The following is a 17,466-nucleotide window of genomic DNA, read 5'->3' as shown; positions in this document are numbered from 1 at the left end:
TTGCTTTAAAGTATTCTTTATGCATTTATGAACGTTTTTTTTTAATTTGATTTATAAATTTTAAAAAAAGGCATGATGAGATGCATACTTTTTGTTCAGTTTTGTTTATTTTAATCTTCTAAACGCAGTTTTTTTAATTTTCGTAAATATAAATGTTCAGTTTTAAAAATTTTAATTTTCCATTTAGTAGAAGATTATCTCTAATTTCTAATTAAACAATAGTAGTTATGAATTTTAAAAAGAAACGAAAAACTTATATTTATAATAAGAATGATCGATCGAAGTTTAAGTACCGAACTGTCTATGACTTGAAGTAGATATACTTATAGAATGAGTGGAAGAAGAAGATTCAGTAACTATTCTGTCTTTAGAGAAAATATTCTCGATTGGCTGGTTTAATTCTTAGATAGTAAATTGGTAAATTAAATNATATATACATATACTGTATATGTATATACTGTATTTACTGTATTTCAATAACTTATGTTTATTACTTCAATTATTGATTTTAACAATGACAGTTTTACTGAATATACTATTTTTTCTATGTACAATCCATCTTATTAAAATAATTACGTTAAAAATTATATTTGTTATTCTAATACACGTAAACCTCGATATATGCGGTTTCGATCAGTGTGGGTTCATTTAATGCGGGTCTGTTCAGATAAAAATTAGACGTTGTCATCTCGACAGAGCTCAGAAGTAGCACGCTAAACTGATCCTTTCTCCCCACTTCTGCTCACTGCTAGCAGAAAAAGTGAACTTTCGTTTTCCTAGTGCAGTGTTCTTATTAGGATAGTTTAATTTCTATTTTTACATTTAGTATAATTTCTGCAAACACTTCTGTTTTAATTCTTCATCTTTTACAGAAAACTTTAAGAAGGAAAAAACTAAGGCAGAAACTGCATAGGCGACAAGTGATAAATAAAGCGTGAAATGTAAATGCCAAAAATACAAACTTTTCAGGAGAGGTAAAAAACGCTTTTTCTAGTGAATGAATTTATTTTAATTTTACAATAAAATGGTAAAAATCTCACTAGGTTACAAATTCTCTGAAATATCAAAATGATGTAAATATGAGCAGTAACGTTTTAAAAAGTCATGTGACTTGCAATTTGGCTTTTTAAGTGTTATGGCTTCACATAAATTTAACTTCAAAATACAGCCACTTGCAATGCCAATATTGCCACAATATTTTTTGCAGCACAAAACATTGCGTTTAGAATTAAATTCTTCAATAAAACGTATTTAGAAAAAAAAAAGCATTTGCAGCATTATGGCATTGCACGTATCAAATATTTTCCTTAATTTTTCAAATTGTTTACTTCATGGCTTTCTTTTTTAGGTTACATTAGTGAATAGTCTAACATGTAATCTTTCTATAATCTATCTTTAATATTATTTCTCGAGTTGTTTTGACTTTTGTGTGCAATTACACTATACTTTGTCCAACTTTGCTCATTTATTATTTAATTTAGTTAATAATTGTTTGATAAACGTTTTTTAATTTGAATTTTTCATTTTCCTTTTTTTTTAACTTCTAAAAGAATATAAATATAAAAATTATGAATTTTAAACGACTTCCTAATGACCTAATTCAGGAATTAATTTCTTTCTCGTTGATTGTTAACTTCGATATGTGCGGTATACTTGCGAAATCAATTAACCGAATATATCGAGGGTTACCTCTATATCATAATAATTAAACATAATAATTTACAATATCATTATAATAAATACCACAAATACTCTCCAATTTCGAAATGATTTTACATGCTATTACTACTATACGAATTTTTATACAAAGCCAATAATGTTTATAATAAATTTTAATTGAATTGGATACTATAAAATCGGATTATCTGAATAAAATCATTTTATATTTTAATTTATTCGATTATTTTTAATTATAAATAAAATGTTTTGGAAAGAATAAGTTATGCTTTTTTGATGATAATTGTAATTAAAAAAATAATCATGCGAGTTATTACATTGATAACTTTATATAATTAATAATTACTTCTAATATAATTAATAACTAATTACTAGTTGTGATTATTGATAATTAATTAATACACTACTGGGTTACTTGTAATTATCAACTGAAATTTGTAGTTAATTTTAAATAAAAATAATAATATTTGCAAATAACAGGTATCTTTCTAAAACAACATAAATATAAATATAACAAATTACTACTTTTTAATGGAAAAACTATAATTAATAGAAAATAATTTCATATTTTAAAAACGCTCTTTAAAAATATTATTCTAAAAACGCAAATTATTCCCAATTAATTATGAAATTTAAAAAATTTAAAATTTTGTTTAATTATTATGAATTCATTTTATATCAATATTATAAAATACACCACAGAAAATATTATCAAGTTGATGTAAAATAAAATGAAGTCTATTTATTGCTACATTTATTTATATTTTATTAGTCTATATCGAATACTAAATTTTAAAAATGTTTAATGTATCAATACTTCACTAATGATTTATTATTATTATTCCATCATTACAAGTAAAAATATATGAAGAACATTATTGTATATATGAAAAAAAATCTATGTCTAAATTTGAGTAAAATATAAATTTGAGATACTTTAAACATATTAAATGGATTCGATTAAATGAGGCAATTCTTTCGAGAACAAACGATAGTTAAAGTATACTTTGTCCTCGAAAGAATAAAGCCATTTAATCAAATTGAATCAACAACGAATTCGACGACATCGTAACATTGTTAATTTAATTTAATATAATGTAATACAATAATTTTAGGAATAATTATTATATTTCTTATTTTACTTTTATTTTTTCTTTTTCCTTTTCAATTAAGATTTTAAAATGATACTAAACAAATATTAAGATCAAATTTCCATGACGAATTTTGACAAACTCTTTATTTGATGATTTTAAATTTTCTTTCCTGGAAAGGATTAAGTGTGCTTGTTATAATCAATTTAATGTTTCGCCATACGTAGAAATTGCTTGTCTGAAGAAACTGTTTTCTCATCAAGAATTTATTTTTACGAAGTAATTCTTACTGTTCTTCATAATGATCCAGAATCGATGATGATGGTTATAAATAAATTTTGTTCTGATTCACTTTCAGACACGACAGTTGGCACGATCATATCAGAAATTTAGAATTAATTATTTATTTGTTGATTGTATGCAATTACCTACCTGTAAAAATAAATGAATAATGAAATAGTATAGGAATTTCTAAAAAATATTAAATAATTTTACAAATTCTACTAAAAATTATAGTTATGAATTTTATAAAATATAAAACATGTTAATAGAGAAATTAAATAAAGTAACAAAATACATTAAGCTAATTTTGTAAATTAATTTTTAATATATATTTATCATTTCGTAAAAAGAAGGCTATTTTTTTATAAAATATTTTTTATTTGTTGTCAACATTAGCTTTGTAAAATTATTTTTGAAATCCTACAATTTCTTGATTATTTTTAAAAATTACACTTTATGAAATAAAACCAACATGGTAATAGTTTTAATCATGGATTATAATTAATTAAAAAAACAAAAATAATAACGATACCAAAATTAAAGTATTATGAAATATTTCATTTTTGGCATAGTTTTACAACAGTTATCAAATCTTTAATTCCTGAAAAATCTTAGGAATTCGTATTTCAATGATCAAGCATTCGATCAAGAACTTTGTATAAATTAAATTCTTCGTGTTTTGAAATCGTTAAATATTATAACAATTTATAAACATTGTAGATTAATTTACTTTATAATTTTAATAAGTAATATTTAATCAGAGATTTTAGATTCTTTAAATTTTTTAAGTAAAAAATTTCACAGTTTTTTATTTTTTAAATATTAATAAATTAATTTACCCTGCTTCAAGTGTCTTGTTTATAGGGAAACGGGTACTAATTGTTATAATTTCAGCAATTTTTTACATAATTTTTTTTACTGCATTTGAAATATCGAAATTTTCGATAGTGGAACATCTTTTGATACTATATACTTTTTCAAATTAAATATCCATGTCTTATAAACTTAAAAATTTTGAATATTTGTAATTCTTTAAATGTATAAACTTGCCCTACAGCGAAGCAAGTTGTTACAGAGTCGGGGAAAACTATTACATCAGATTGTTTATATAAAAAACAGACATATAGGCAAAGTGTTAAAGGAGAAAAATTCTGTAACTTATCATATTTTTTAATGCATCATTGAAATGTTGTGAAATTGACTTTATTGATTTCTGCAGATGTTCTAAAATCATCATCAGATTTTCTTACCTTAACATCCTTTGTTGTTTTCTCATATACAGTACGTTTTCGTCTATTATTACGCTACTAGTTTTTTCTACTGTGTTCGTAGAACTCTTTAAAGATAGAACCGAAAACAATGACAGGTCCAAAGTGTCGAGTAAGTTACAATGTAACAATGTGCCTTTTTCGCGTGGTAGCAACTAGCTCCCGAAAGTGTCTTTTACTTTTAACCTAGTTCTGTTCGTAAACTAAGCAAACTGATCGGCAATAGCGTGAAATTAAAGATAAATAGTAATTACCAAACATGGACTGTACAATAATGGCGACATACTTTCAGACCTTCAATTCACGTGAAACACAACCAGAGGAAATTAATTTAAGAACATAAAATGACGTAGCCATTAGCTCACTTGCCATTAGAAACCTCAAACTTCGCGTGAAGTACGCTTGTTCAATATGCCAAGTGCTCTGTGGATAGTGGAGCGCTGCACCTAACTGAAAATGTTAAAAACACATCGTAACAACTAGTCCCAGTCTCCCCTAATCTCTAACGATTTTAAAAAATGAAGAATTCAATTTACACAAAGTTCTTGATTGAATGCTTGATTCATTAAAATACGAGTTTCTAAGATTTTTCACAACTCAAAGGTTTGATAGTTACTGATCGCTAGGAGATCGTCCCAAATTTAACATTGGCCTTTTCTTCTTTTGCCTTCATCACATATCTAATGACATGGAGCAGAATGAATTCACTTCGTTCTTTCATGCTATTTGTTTTATATACTATGTTTGTCCAATTCAAAGTCTCTTATCTAAGTTTAATTTTATATAGGGTATATATTTTAAATCTTAGCTATCCAACTTTTCAAGTCTCTCTTCTAATATTTTACTCTGTATGACCATATATTCTGCTTTATTTGATATTCGAATTTCTTTCATTTTCACGACATCCGAATCAACTCATTCTTCCTTTTATATTCTCTCTAAGATTTTTTTTAAGTCTAATTGCTTCATCCCTTATTTTTAGTATCTTTGATTATGATTACCAAATTTTTAAGTCAACTTTTCTTAAGCATTAATGACTTTAACTGCGTTAAGCTTTACAGTTGACCCCGCTATAACACTGTTGAATATTCCGTTTTATATGAATTCCATGTTGTACGAGTCACTTAGATTTTACAAATACGTGTGCCGGGCTGTGAACGGATACTATAACACTGTTGATTATTCTGTGCAACAGAATAATCAAAAGTGTTATAGGGGGGTCGACTGTAACTGTTTTTGTCTCTCTCTATGTATGAATATAGGAAATATCATTGTTTCACAAACTTTAATTTTATTTCGTGTCTTTCTTTCCCATATTTTTGAAAATTTTCTAAATGCTATTACTGATAAGCGTGTAATCCTATTTAATTCTTAATCATTTATTTTGATAATAATTTACTTTATTTGTTTATTAATATATAAAATTTTTGTTTTATCAAAGTTAATTTTTAATCCAAATTTTGGCACTTTTCTTTGATATTATTAGTTATCCTTTATAAATATCTTTCTGTGTTTGCCAAGAATGTTATAGCATCTGAAAATCCTAGGCTGCTTAACTTAATCCCATGCATCCCATGCACTTATTCTTGCCCTTTCGGTTTCTGCAGCTTTGGCTATTGCCATCTGTAATATTAAACTGAATAGATTTCGGGATAAATTATGACCTTCCTTGATTCCACCGGAACTTTTAAATTATGCCGTTAATTCTTGTATTTTTTTGATATTCACAGAATTTTTATAGATTTTTTTAAAATGTGTACACTATTTAGTACTCTACAGTCCTCAAGCGTTCTCTATAATGTTCTTTATTTTCAGTTAAAATCCTTCCTGAAATCTATGAAATTTATTTAGCATTTTTCATTAGGCCTATATTCGAATTATTTTTCAGTAATATCCCTAAAGTACTTGGTCTTTAATGTTACGTTTGTATCTCAAATCCACATACTCTTCTCTAAAAATTTTATTTTTACATATTATTTCATTCTTTCTTAAATTAACTTTTTGAAAACTCAACATAGTATACTTAAGACAATGACTCCTCTATAATTATTACAACTTGTTATGGTATTCTTTTTTAAATTCTTTTTTAAAACTGAACAATGATGGATTTAACTTAATCTTCGAATGTTATTTACCCTTTAAATACTTTTTATCTATTTGTTTATATAAGTAATTTTATTGAATTCCGCATAACTCTATTCCTTCACATATTGTTTCACTATCCATGTATTCTATACTATGGTCTGTTTATGAACTGGTTTATATTTTTCCTTTCATAAGTTATGGTGATGTTTTAGATATTCATTTGGCTTTTAGATTACTCACTATTAAGCATTATTATCTGGCATGCAACTGAAAATACATAACTGGCACAATTAAAATTATTTACATACAATACCCGTTTTGAGATATAGAATTGTAGCAGAAGTCAGTATATAGCTATGTGTGCACAATTTATTTCATCAATGAATGTATCATAAATCTTATATTAATTTTTTTTATTGTAACAACAAATATTATACATTATAAAGCCTTCTCTAATAGATATTTACTCTAGTTTTTTAATGTAATGCTACTTTAAAACAAGTAACTTGAGTAAATAAATTAATGTTAATTTATAGACTAATATAGAAGAAGAATAAACATAAGCATTTAGTTACTTATAAAATCGTATACTTATTTATAACGTTTTAAGAAAATAATTGCATTTTTAATTATTTTTATTATTTATCAAATTACCGGTACACAGATTTAAAATACAAAATTATGAGAATGTGTTTCAATCATTTGGATAACCTTTTAGAGTTAATATGTTTTCTAACAAAAATAAATAAATAAGTATTATTAATAAGTACTTTGTATATGCATTTATTTTAATTGGATATGGAGCCATACTTGTCCATTTTCATCATCACGCAATCCTCAGCAAATCGTTGATTACATAGCGCAACTTCCAAGATAGTCAGTCAGGATAGCGATTTTCAAAATTATTCTATGGACACAGTGACATTCTCGTCCTTTATTGTTGCGTCTGTATACTACATCCGATATAAATCTTGGTTGAAATTGCTGATAGGATGTTTTATTAGATAATTTATTACATTTTTAGCTGCAATAATTGTCATCAGATAATGTGCAAGGAATTTCATTTCTTTCGACTTCCAACTACAAAAATCGGACATTGGAATTCTATTATTTTTGATATAAACAACCACAAACAATCCCAATTTATGTGCAATACGTTTAATGTCAATTAATTTTACAGTCAACATTAATCATACGGATAAACAAACATATTTTTGTGGTTTGTAGCCGAAAATGTTATAATGTAATGCAATAATTTGTGAAAAAATATATATATTTTGTATACTTATGAACGCGAGATATCAGTACAGTAAATGTTACAATTTCGGTTGCAATTTCACCCATTGCATGCAGATTTGGTCTGCATGGAAATGGTTAACAATAGACGAGAAATGGGAAACAACGATATGAATTACACAGGAAAAATCTTGAAGATTCGGATCAGTTTTGGTTTGCCGCCTGTTGAGATTTTCTCTTGTTGTCTTAAGATAATATCTTACAGTACGGCAATCCTGTCGAAATCATAAATAACAGTGAATTTTTAATTAGAAATTGTATCAGGAATTTCATTTGTTCAAGGTGTTAACATACATACATACCAAAATTTCAATACTTTTTGAGAAGTCTTGCAAACTTATGAATTACGAATATATAATTATAAAAATTTTTTATACAAGAAATATAAAAACATCTACCGTATTTTAAAAAATAATATTTAATAAATAGAAAATGAATAAAATCTCATTCCTTTTAAAATAGCACAAATTAAGCTAATAAATAAATTGTGGTTACGTTTAAATATCTTTAATATTTAAATTAAGAAATGTCAATCATTTCTATAGATTATTGGTTATTATTTATTAGAAGTTGACGATGAGATATTTCATAAAGTTTTGTATTATCCGAAATTTCTAATCACGCAAGAGGAAAGTTAAACCCGTTAATGTGAAGGTGACAGATGTGTAAAAGAGAATTGATCCAATTTTATTACATCAAAGAATGTAACACTGTTGCAATTACGAAATACAAATATTTACAGAGACTAAGTTAGTTTTTAAATACGTAATGTATAAATTTTTTTTCTTTTGAATTATTTAAAAAGTTAATATAAAAAAAAAAAAAACAAATCTAAAATGAAAACGATTAAAAATTTAGTTTTAAAAAAGTATAGATCAATGAAATTGCTACAAGATAATATCAAAGCAATTATAAATAAACATTTTTGTTTAAAAGATAGTATTGATATATTATTAGAAATAAGTTTCTGTCTATAGATCAAATACAACAGTACAATATTACTTCGGAATGAGAATTAGTTGTTAATACAGTTAATTCGCATGTTCCGGTATACACCACATCAATAGGATTATTAATATGATGTATGCTGGAACATTAAGGCATCTAATTCACATTCCGAAATAATATTGTACTGTTGTATTAGATCTAATAATGTGAACTGAAAAATGGAATAAATATAACATACTGCTTACAATGCTTATATTGTATATATTGTTTATTAAGATATTTAAATAATTCATAAATACTTTGAAGATATTATTTCTTGTTTAATATTTTAAAAAATTCAGCAACGAGTTGCTTAACTTTCCCGGCAACATTAAAAATTGCTCGTGATGTTATTTATTATAAAAAATTTATTTTAAATTAAATATCATATTTTTAATTACAGTATTATTATTAATAGCAAACAGCTTAAATTTGAGGGTCGGGATGGGTTTTGGTAAAAATTTGCAAATGCTAATAACGAGTAAAATCGTCATTAAGTCCGATCCTACTCGAGTTATGACATATGATCCTTCCACCTTTAATGAACAAAATTTAATAACATCTATCTCCCTAATACAGAAAATACCTGAAAAATTTCAGAAAATTTCAACAAAACGCACAAGTTATTAAGCTTCAAAAAAGCTGAACAAAATCATGCACCAAATAACCTACTAACATCTATATATACATTTTAAAAAAACCCTGAATTTTTTTCTTTTTGGCTTTTCTCGACATTTCAAGTCCTCTGAATCTGAAAACGTAAAAATCTTGGGGGGATAATTTTTTGACAAGATCGCTATACTTTCCCTCTGTTAAATAACAGAGCCTGAAAGTAAAATTCGTACAGCATTATAATATTCATTAAGTTTTACTTTATATAATATTGATTATTGTACGATATCGTACGTTTACGTTGTTTGATACAAGCAAATAACAAAATTCTGAGTAAAGTTAGTCACATTAAATAAACTCAGCAAATCAATTTTTTCCTTAATGCAGAAGCGGTTGTAAGAAAGTCGACCGTCTAAGTTCTGTACTTTAAGTTAAATATACATAACTTAATTAATAAGTATAATAGTTATTTAATAATATATTTATGTACAGAATGTCCCAAAAGTCACGATACATAGGCAGTGCCGTAGATAGTTTGCATGGGTATGGGGATAGGGCGGTCCCATTTTGCTATTATGTCGTTCTGAATAAATGAAATATGTAGATTTCTTTATTAATAAAAAATTTAAAAATTAAGTTTTCTTAATAGCAAAATAAATAAAATCTTTAAAAATAAAGTTTTAAAGTTTTAATTAATTAATTATATAGTGAAAACAACATTAAATTATACGGAGAGGAACAAGTACCGCCTCCTAAGTTTTCTCCGGATCCGAGGAAAAATCCCCAGCTCCTTCCTCTCGAAGACACTTGAACTTACTAAATTGGATAATTAGTTTCCAGATTCGTGAATCGTCGTCGTGTCCGTGGAGTGGCCTATAAGGCTTTAACCCTCTTGATTTTTACTTGTGGGACACTTTGGTTTACCAGTACAGATTCAAAGCACGAATCACATAAAAGAACCTATAAAAAGTTCATTTATGCGCATAATATCTGATATCTTAACACAAATTCAGCTTAAGTGGGAGAGATACATCTGTACTGTACGTGTTTAGAAAGAAAATAAATAGTTTTATAAATAAAGCCACATGTTTCTAATAAGTGTTAAACTATCATAAGTGTATCATAAGTTTTGGAACACTATATTACTGTATATTGATTATAAACCAGTATTGACATCTAAATAAATTATTTAAAATCTTGTTATTTTAAATTTAAATGGCGCTTCCATTATTTAAATATATCATTATCGATTGTTTTAAGGTGCGACAGAAAAAATTTAGAAAAAAATGCAAAATTTTCTAATTTACTTGAAAATTTAAAATTTCTCTAATCTTTAATTTATTATGATTTATTATTTTACAAATATTAATGTATGAATAACACAATATAATAACTGATTTGATTGTTGTGCACTTCACTATTAAGAAAATAAAATAAAGTGAGATAAAAGTAAAATAACTGATATTTTAATTTAGAAACACAATGTTCAAACACTTTATAAAAGTATTTGAACATTGTGTTGCTAAGGTAACTGTTACCAAGCAATATTATTCGCTCTTGCTCACTAGATTTTTCAAACTGCACACGACTTTTTCCACTTTATTCGGCATATTTAATCAAACTTTAAGAAAAATGGGAAAAGCACCTAAACTGAACGAAAATGAAAAGAGAAAAATTACGTTTGTTAAATCAGATTTATCCGTGACTGTAACTGCAAAGAAATTGAATAGATCAAGGAAAGTTATTCACAGTTACTTAAATTTAAGAGAAATTCACCTGGTAGATCTAAGGTGCTTACTAACAAAAGAATAATTCCAAAGGAAACAGATTGAGTCTACTTGTACAAATAACATTAAGGTATCCCGGTACATGGTTGGAAAGTGGTAAAGAACAGTAAATGTCTGACGTTAAAAGAAAAGGACAACCAGAGTTTATTAAAGATAAAATGGCAGCAAGAATAGCTTTGGCAGAAGAGCACATTTCGTGGAGAGGAGAATGGGAATCTGAAAGAATAGTATTCAGTAACGAAAATAAATTTAATTTAGACGGCCCTGTCTTGGTAGATTATAGTACTATTAGTACGATCTTCAAAAGGAACCTAAAATATTTTCTTTATGCCAGCAAACTAATGAATCGATTATGATATGGCTGGTTTTGGCTATGATAACAGGACCACATTGTGTTCAAATACGTGGTATAATGAACCAACACAACTACCAAGACATGGAGAAGCTTTCCTTTAGAGAGAATATAAGACTCAGGGTAAGTAACATTTTTAGGTTTGCGTGCTAGAATCCCGAATCTACAATGCAAAATTTTCTCACGTATCAGCCGAAATTTTTGAGAGCATATTATTATTTGTTCTAGCGGCTAGATAATGCTACAGGAAAGCTAGATTTAGCAGATTTTTTTCTAAATTGACAAATACTATTAAGTTAAAATATAGAACTCAGCGAAAATGTTGGATATTTATTTTTTAAGGTGATTTCATGCTGGAAAAATTCATTGGCGTGCCACGTTTGGCACGCATGAAAAGGGCATGCATTTTCTATTTGGAAACTGCAATAAGATGATGCTACTCCAACACTGCCAGATCTACTTGAGAGTTCTTTTTGGAAAATAGAATCCAAGTAATTCTATGCTCTCCAGAATACAACCCGATAGAAAATGTTTGGAGAGTATTACCAGTAGCAAGAAAAGCATATGCTATTCGGAATCAGTAGTCCAGTTGAAGACTTAAAACGAGTAATCATCGAAAATTGGGAAGAAATTAACAAACTCTATCTCAAAGACCTAGTTAAAACAATGCCTGAATTTGAGGTTATAAACAGAAATGGGAGTTTGATAAGATATTAGTTTTCAAAAAGAATTATCGAATTGAGTATTTTATACATTGTTTCTAAATTTCTGAGAAGTAAAACAGATAACATTCAGTGAAAAATAAAATAAATTAGGGATAAAAAATTTCACATTTTCAAGTAAATTAGAAAATTTAGATTGTTTTTACACTTTTCTGTTGCAGGTTATATTTATTAAACCTACTTTTATCTATTGTTAGATGCATTATTTCGTTATCTCGTTGAAAACAAAAGAGAAATTTTATTTTCTGTATACCTATTTCATCTATTCTTTATAGCTCACATAAATCCATCAGTTTAGACTACTTAGAATTTTTTAAAATTAATTAGTTTAACAAATACTTTCTGCAATATTCATTAAATATTAATATGACATCAAGGAAAAATGCATTTTAAAAGAGACTTGATAAAAGTTTTATAGAATGGTCAATATTATAAATATAATCGATTATCACAATAGGTATAAAACAAAATTTACAAAAAATATAAATATATTTTATTTTTATGTGGTAAAACAAATTTTTAACTTATATAGACTAAATTTAATAATGGACACTAATTGCATAAAATGTAGTTAACTGAATAGTTAACCAGTATAAAAGGCAATGTAATTTAATTACTAGTTAACTATATAGTTATATAAGTACTTCGTTTTTATGATAGTAGTTAAAACTACTAGTTAACTACATTTAAACTATTCATAAATAGAAAAAAATAAAACATTAGATTAAAACGACAGTTCTGTTTGTATTCCATTCTTATTATTTAATATTTTTCTTTTTTCTTTTTAACTGATGTCTCAGAATACAAGTTTTTCAAATTTTTCATCCGATATTCTTCGTTGTCTAGATGTTAAAATTTGTCCTGACAAGAAAATAGATGTTATACTGCAGCAATACTGACGAGTATAGTGCTGAATTTTAAAAATCATTCTTTACGTGCCTGTAATTTCGTAACATACTCAACTATGATTTGATTTGATTGACGGTTTAATAAAATGCAACACTTGGGTGATCGGCCAAAGAGAAAGTGCCTCTTAGTGGGATTTTTATAGGAAACTGGCCTTAATACAGGTAAAGAAAACCTGGGAAATTCCACGCGGCCAGCATGCTGGCAATGCGCGAATTTGAGAACAGTGGTTTTACTACTAGTGAACCACACTCAAATTAACATTGCTGTTTTCTGAATTTCTAATTTACATGAAAATTACTGTCAACCATTTTAACGTAAGGATGGCGTAATAAGTATTGATAATAACATGATGAACAAAACAAAATAAAAATATACTTTCATAAAAAGCCATATATTATCTTACATATGTACAGTACAAAGCAAAACGTAGCTATATCTAATGATTGTTTTTTTTTTTTTTACTTTTATCAACAAGCAAGATAAAAATTTCAAACGCTACAATTTCTCAAAATGAGTAAAACCGTTAAACGATTTTCATAAAAATTAAGACGTGTTCGTTCTGCTTTATACAATGGATTACATCAAGGCAGTATTAAGGAATTAACAAGGGAATTAAAATGAAAACTAGTTAGAATAGTTGAAATCAAGCATACAGCAGTTTAATTACTAAATTGAGCAGCAATTGTAACTAGTAGTTAACTATGTAGTTTAATCACATTAGTAGTTAATTAATGCCCATATGTATATATATATATAGTAAAACTTTTTATGATTATCAAACATGTCGCACTAATATGAAAATAAATCACTGCTACATATTTATTTTGCAAGTTGGAATTTGTGTTATTTTGACCATTTTGAAGTGGAACTTTTAAGTCAAAACGGCCGAAAGGAAAAAATAACACACAAAAACTTCATATCACAATCAGTACACTAAAAGATTTTGAGAAAATCGAACGATAAAAACACTATCATAAATATATCTCGTATAAGAGAATAGTGACAAAATATGTTTCAGAAAATATTTCTTAAAAGACAAGACTATATATATAAAGTATAAAGCATTTATATAAATAATCAGATTCAAATTAAGTTAGAATATAAAAATAATTAAATAAATCAAGTAAGTCTTAGTTTGCTTAAGTAATCATTAACATAAAATATCTTCAGAATGTTTACAGAATAATTAACAAAAGTTGAAAATATTTTCTCTAAATTTATTTATAAATTCTCATTTTTGCTAATAGCAACCTATATATTTTTATTCTATAACTATTTTATTATTTTTAGATTACAAGAATAAAATGAATAAATTAAGAAAGATTGAGAATTTTGTCACGATTAATAGCAAAAATTTTAACTTAGAAACTTTCAATTTAAGAGAGAAAGATATTACTAGATCTTTTTATTTTAACTTATTTTGATTTAATTTTAATAAATAATAGCTTCATAACAATATCATCGAACATGTACATATTTCTAAAAATGTTAAGGAAAATTTTATTTATTCTAATATTTTAGAAGTTTTAAATTGATATTTAATCCTATACGTAGCATAATTCTATGGCTCACAAATAGCTCAAATACCGTATTTATTCTCTACAATAAAGCATTATTTTAATCAATTCAGCAGTTTCACATTGAATATTATTAATTGTATTGAATTTCCTAATATGTTTAGTCATTTTTGCTGTCTTTTAGAATTCTTATTCTAAATCATGGCATATTTAAAACTTTATTAAAGGCAATATACTGTTATTAATAAAATATATAAATTATCTCAACTTTCTCATTGACCTAGAAAATAATTTTGTTTGCTCTGTGTTACAATTGTTTTATTTTTAATTTTACGTTAGAACTAGTTAGTACCCAGCTTTTTCTCCGGAAAATGATATATTAAGTAAGAGTAACGTACTCATATAAAAGTATACATGTATATAAATGTATACACGGAAAAATAATATTTACTTATAATAAACTTATAATAGATCCGACGAAACACAACTTTACATCGATAAAAATTTCAGGGTCTCACTGACAATCTGAGACAGGTGAAAATAGCAATGGTAATACATTCAGTACCGTATACATTCTGCTGAAATAACAGGCTGAAATGAAATAAGAATTTGCTTAATAAAGTAAAACTGACAGTATTAATATAAAGCTTAATAGAAAGATTTAAGAATATCAGAAAAATTAGAAAAAATGTAATAAAATAATGTTGGAAAAACTGTCTAAAGTAATAACGCTTATTTAGAAACCTACTAAGAAACGAAGTAAAAATCGTCTCAAAACGGATTATTTAAAAAAATTTTTTTTAGATGGAAAGACTTTTAATAGGGTAAAATTTTATAAATCTATAACGTAAAATACAGTCGTTAATCACACCATTTATTTAGTTTTTCATTTTTTAAAATTTATTAGAAAAAATAAAAAGGAAAGATTTATTTTCTGTAAAATAAATTTTCGATTTTTGTGGCCATTTCTTGATACTACAAATTTTCTAGAACAATTTTGTTATATTCTGTCAATATCGATCTACAGCAGTAATATTATGATAAATTACATTATATATATGTATATAGGCCTATATAAACAAAACTATCGTTTCGAAATAAAAATACTTAAAATCATAAATTTGTTTCTAATTACAATTCAACTATTTATAGCAATGGTATAATGAGAGGTCTACGCTCCCACCAACGTACTTTGGTAGTCTTTCTCAGTTTGTAGGTAGAGAAACATCTCTTAACTAATAAAAACCTAAGTTAAATCATATAAAGAACATCTTTAATAAAGAGAACAAATAAGCTTATTGTTAATATTTTCAACAATGGTATATAAAAATAAACTAAATCGTATTCAGTTATTTGATTTTGTTATTTATTTGTAAATTCCATTGTTGAAAATATTAAAAAATATATATATATACCTATATATATTATACACATTTCAGGNTATATAACTTATTTATAATCAGTTATTTGAAATAATATTTACAAAATTAGACATTTTTTTATAACTGGTTTACCTGATTTTCATTTATCACTTATGTCTGTTGTGAGAGTTATAAAAATAAAAATAAGTTACGGTATTTGATTTAATTGAAATTTATTCATTAAATTTTCAAAATAAAGCGATTTTGTAATAAAATATTCTTTAATATAAAAACATAATTAAAAATAAATAACTGTAATTTCAATTACATGTATAAAGATACTGACTTATACATAAATTTATTAATATTTTAATTAAAAAACACACAGATATAATTAAAATATTGTTAAATCCAAAAAGGCAATATATAAAACCAAGTATGTTTGAGAATTTATCCATTATTAATGAATAAAATTACTCTCATTAAATCATTGTACAAGTTATCTTAACGTTTTCGCTGGATGATATCAAGGTCGAATTGTGAATCGATACACTGTTGCTTAGTTAAGTAAATCTACATTTCCTCTTTTAGTAAATGGAACTAACTCAGTTTTTAAAATATGTAGCTTAGCTCTAACAATATCAAAAAATAATAAAAATTTTAAAAGGAATTCTTGCTATGTGGTTTAAGTATAGTTTCATACATTTTTAAAATTTCATTCAAGGATTGAATAACGGATACCTCAACTTGAATTCGTGCAGATATAAAGTTGATATTATTTAAATCTTAAAATTATTCATTATTAAACACGAGGTCACCGCTTATCGTTTTTTAATAAGATCAGTATTATTATAAATTTATAATTAAGTTTAAATATTATTTAATTTAAAATTATATATTGTAATAATGACATTTTAGTAATGCTATTATTTATTTATAATTTGAGACTTTTTAATGAGTTTATGAAGTAATTGGTATAATTTCCGATTAATTTTGTATTGTTACTAATATTTCCACCATATGTGATTAATTATGACGAAGTTATTCTAATTATTAATATTAAAATAAAAGTATTTAAAGTTGGATTAATTTTTCTTTTGCAGTTTATTTCCATTCTTTTTTGAATGTAGCTTGTGAATTATTCATTACTCGTATATTTGCTATTTTTAAACTGTTTTGTAAATTTAAATTTCCTTATTTTAAATAAATAATTTCACAGTCGATATGCTCAATTAATTATACATTGAATTATTTCTTATTGAAATTCATGCATAATTTTAATTTTGCATCCAGTTTAAAATATCATGATTGACATTATATATTAAATGGATAGAGTGTAATTAAACAATTATTTATATTTATTTTAAATTTAAAGTTTTCCATATGCTATTTTATTAAAAACTAAAATTTTTCAATTACATTGAGCATTTCTTACGTATACCACTTCGACTGTGTTATCACAATATTGCATAAATATTAATATGCATTAGCATGTAAGTAATTTGATATACCCGTACTAC

General features: G+C 25.6%; 1 protein-coding gene and 1 long non-coding RNA gene across 2 annotated transcripts in view; one reads left to right on the top strand and one right to left on the bottom strand.

Moving 5' to 3' along the window:
* The window catches only part of LOC111623407 (adenylate cyclase type 2-like), a 136,888-nt gene that overhangs the window by 76,056 nt on the left and 43,366 nt on the right, over nt 1–17,466 (top strand). The window lies entirely within an intron of this gene.
* Nucleotides 7,361–15,879, bottom strand: LOC111623408. The gene is made up of 3 exons (XR_002756435.1): nt 15,777–15,879; nt 15,037–15,176; nt 7,361–7,483 (listed from the first exon to the last, which is right to left on the bottom strand). It is a non-coding gene; the product is annotated as an uncharacterized LOC111623408 (long non-coding RNA).

Source organism: Centruroides sculpturatus, unplaced genomic scaffold (assembly GCF_000671375.1).
Source record: "Centruroides sculpturatus isolate CEXI.00-Female unplaced genomic scaffold, Cexi_2.0 scaffold314, whole genome shotgun sequence".
Taxonomy (NCBI): domain Eukaryota; kingdom Metazoa; phylum Arthropoda; class Arachnida; order Scorpiones; family Buthidae; genus Centruroides; species Centruroides sculpturatus.
The sequence above is the reverse complement of the archived record's forward strand: the minus strand, read 5'-3'. Positions and strand labels throughout refer to the sequence as shown.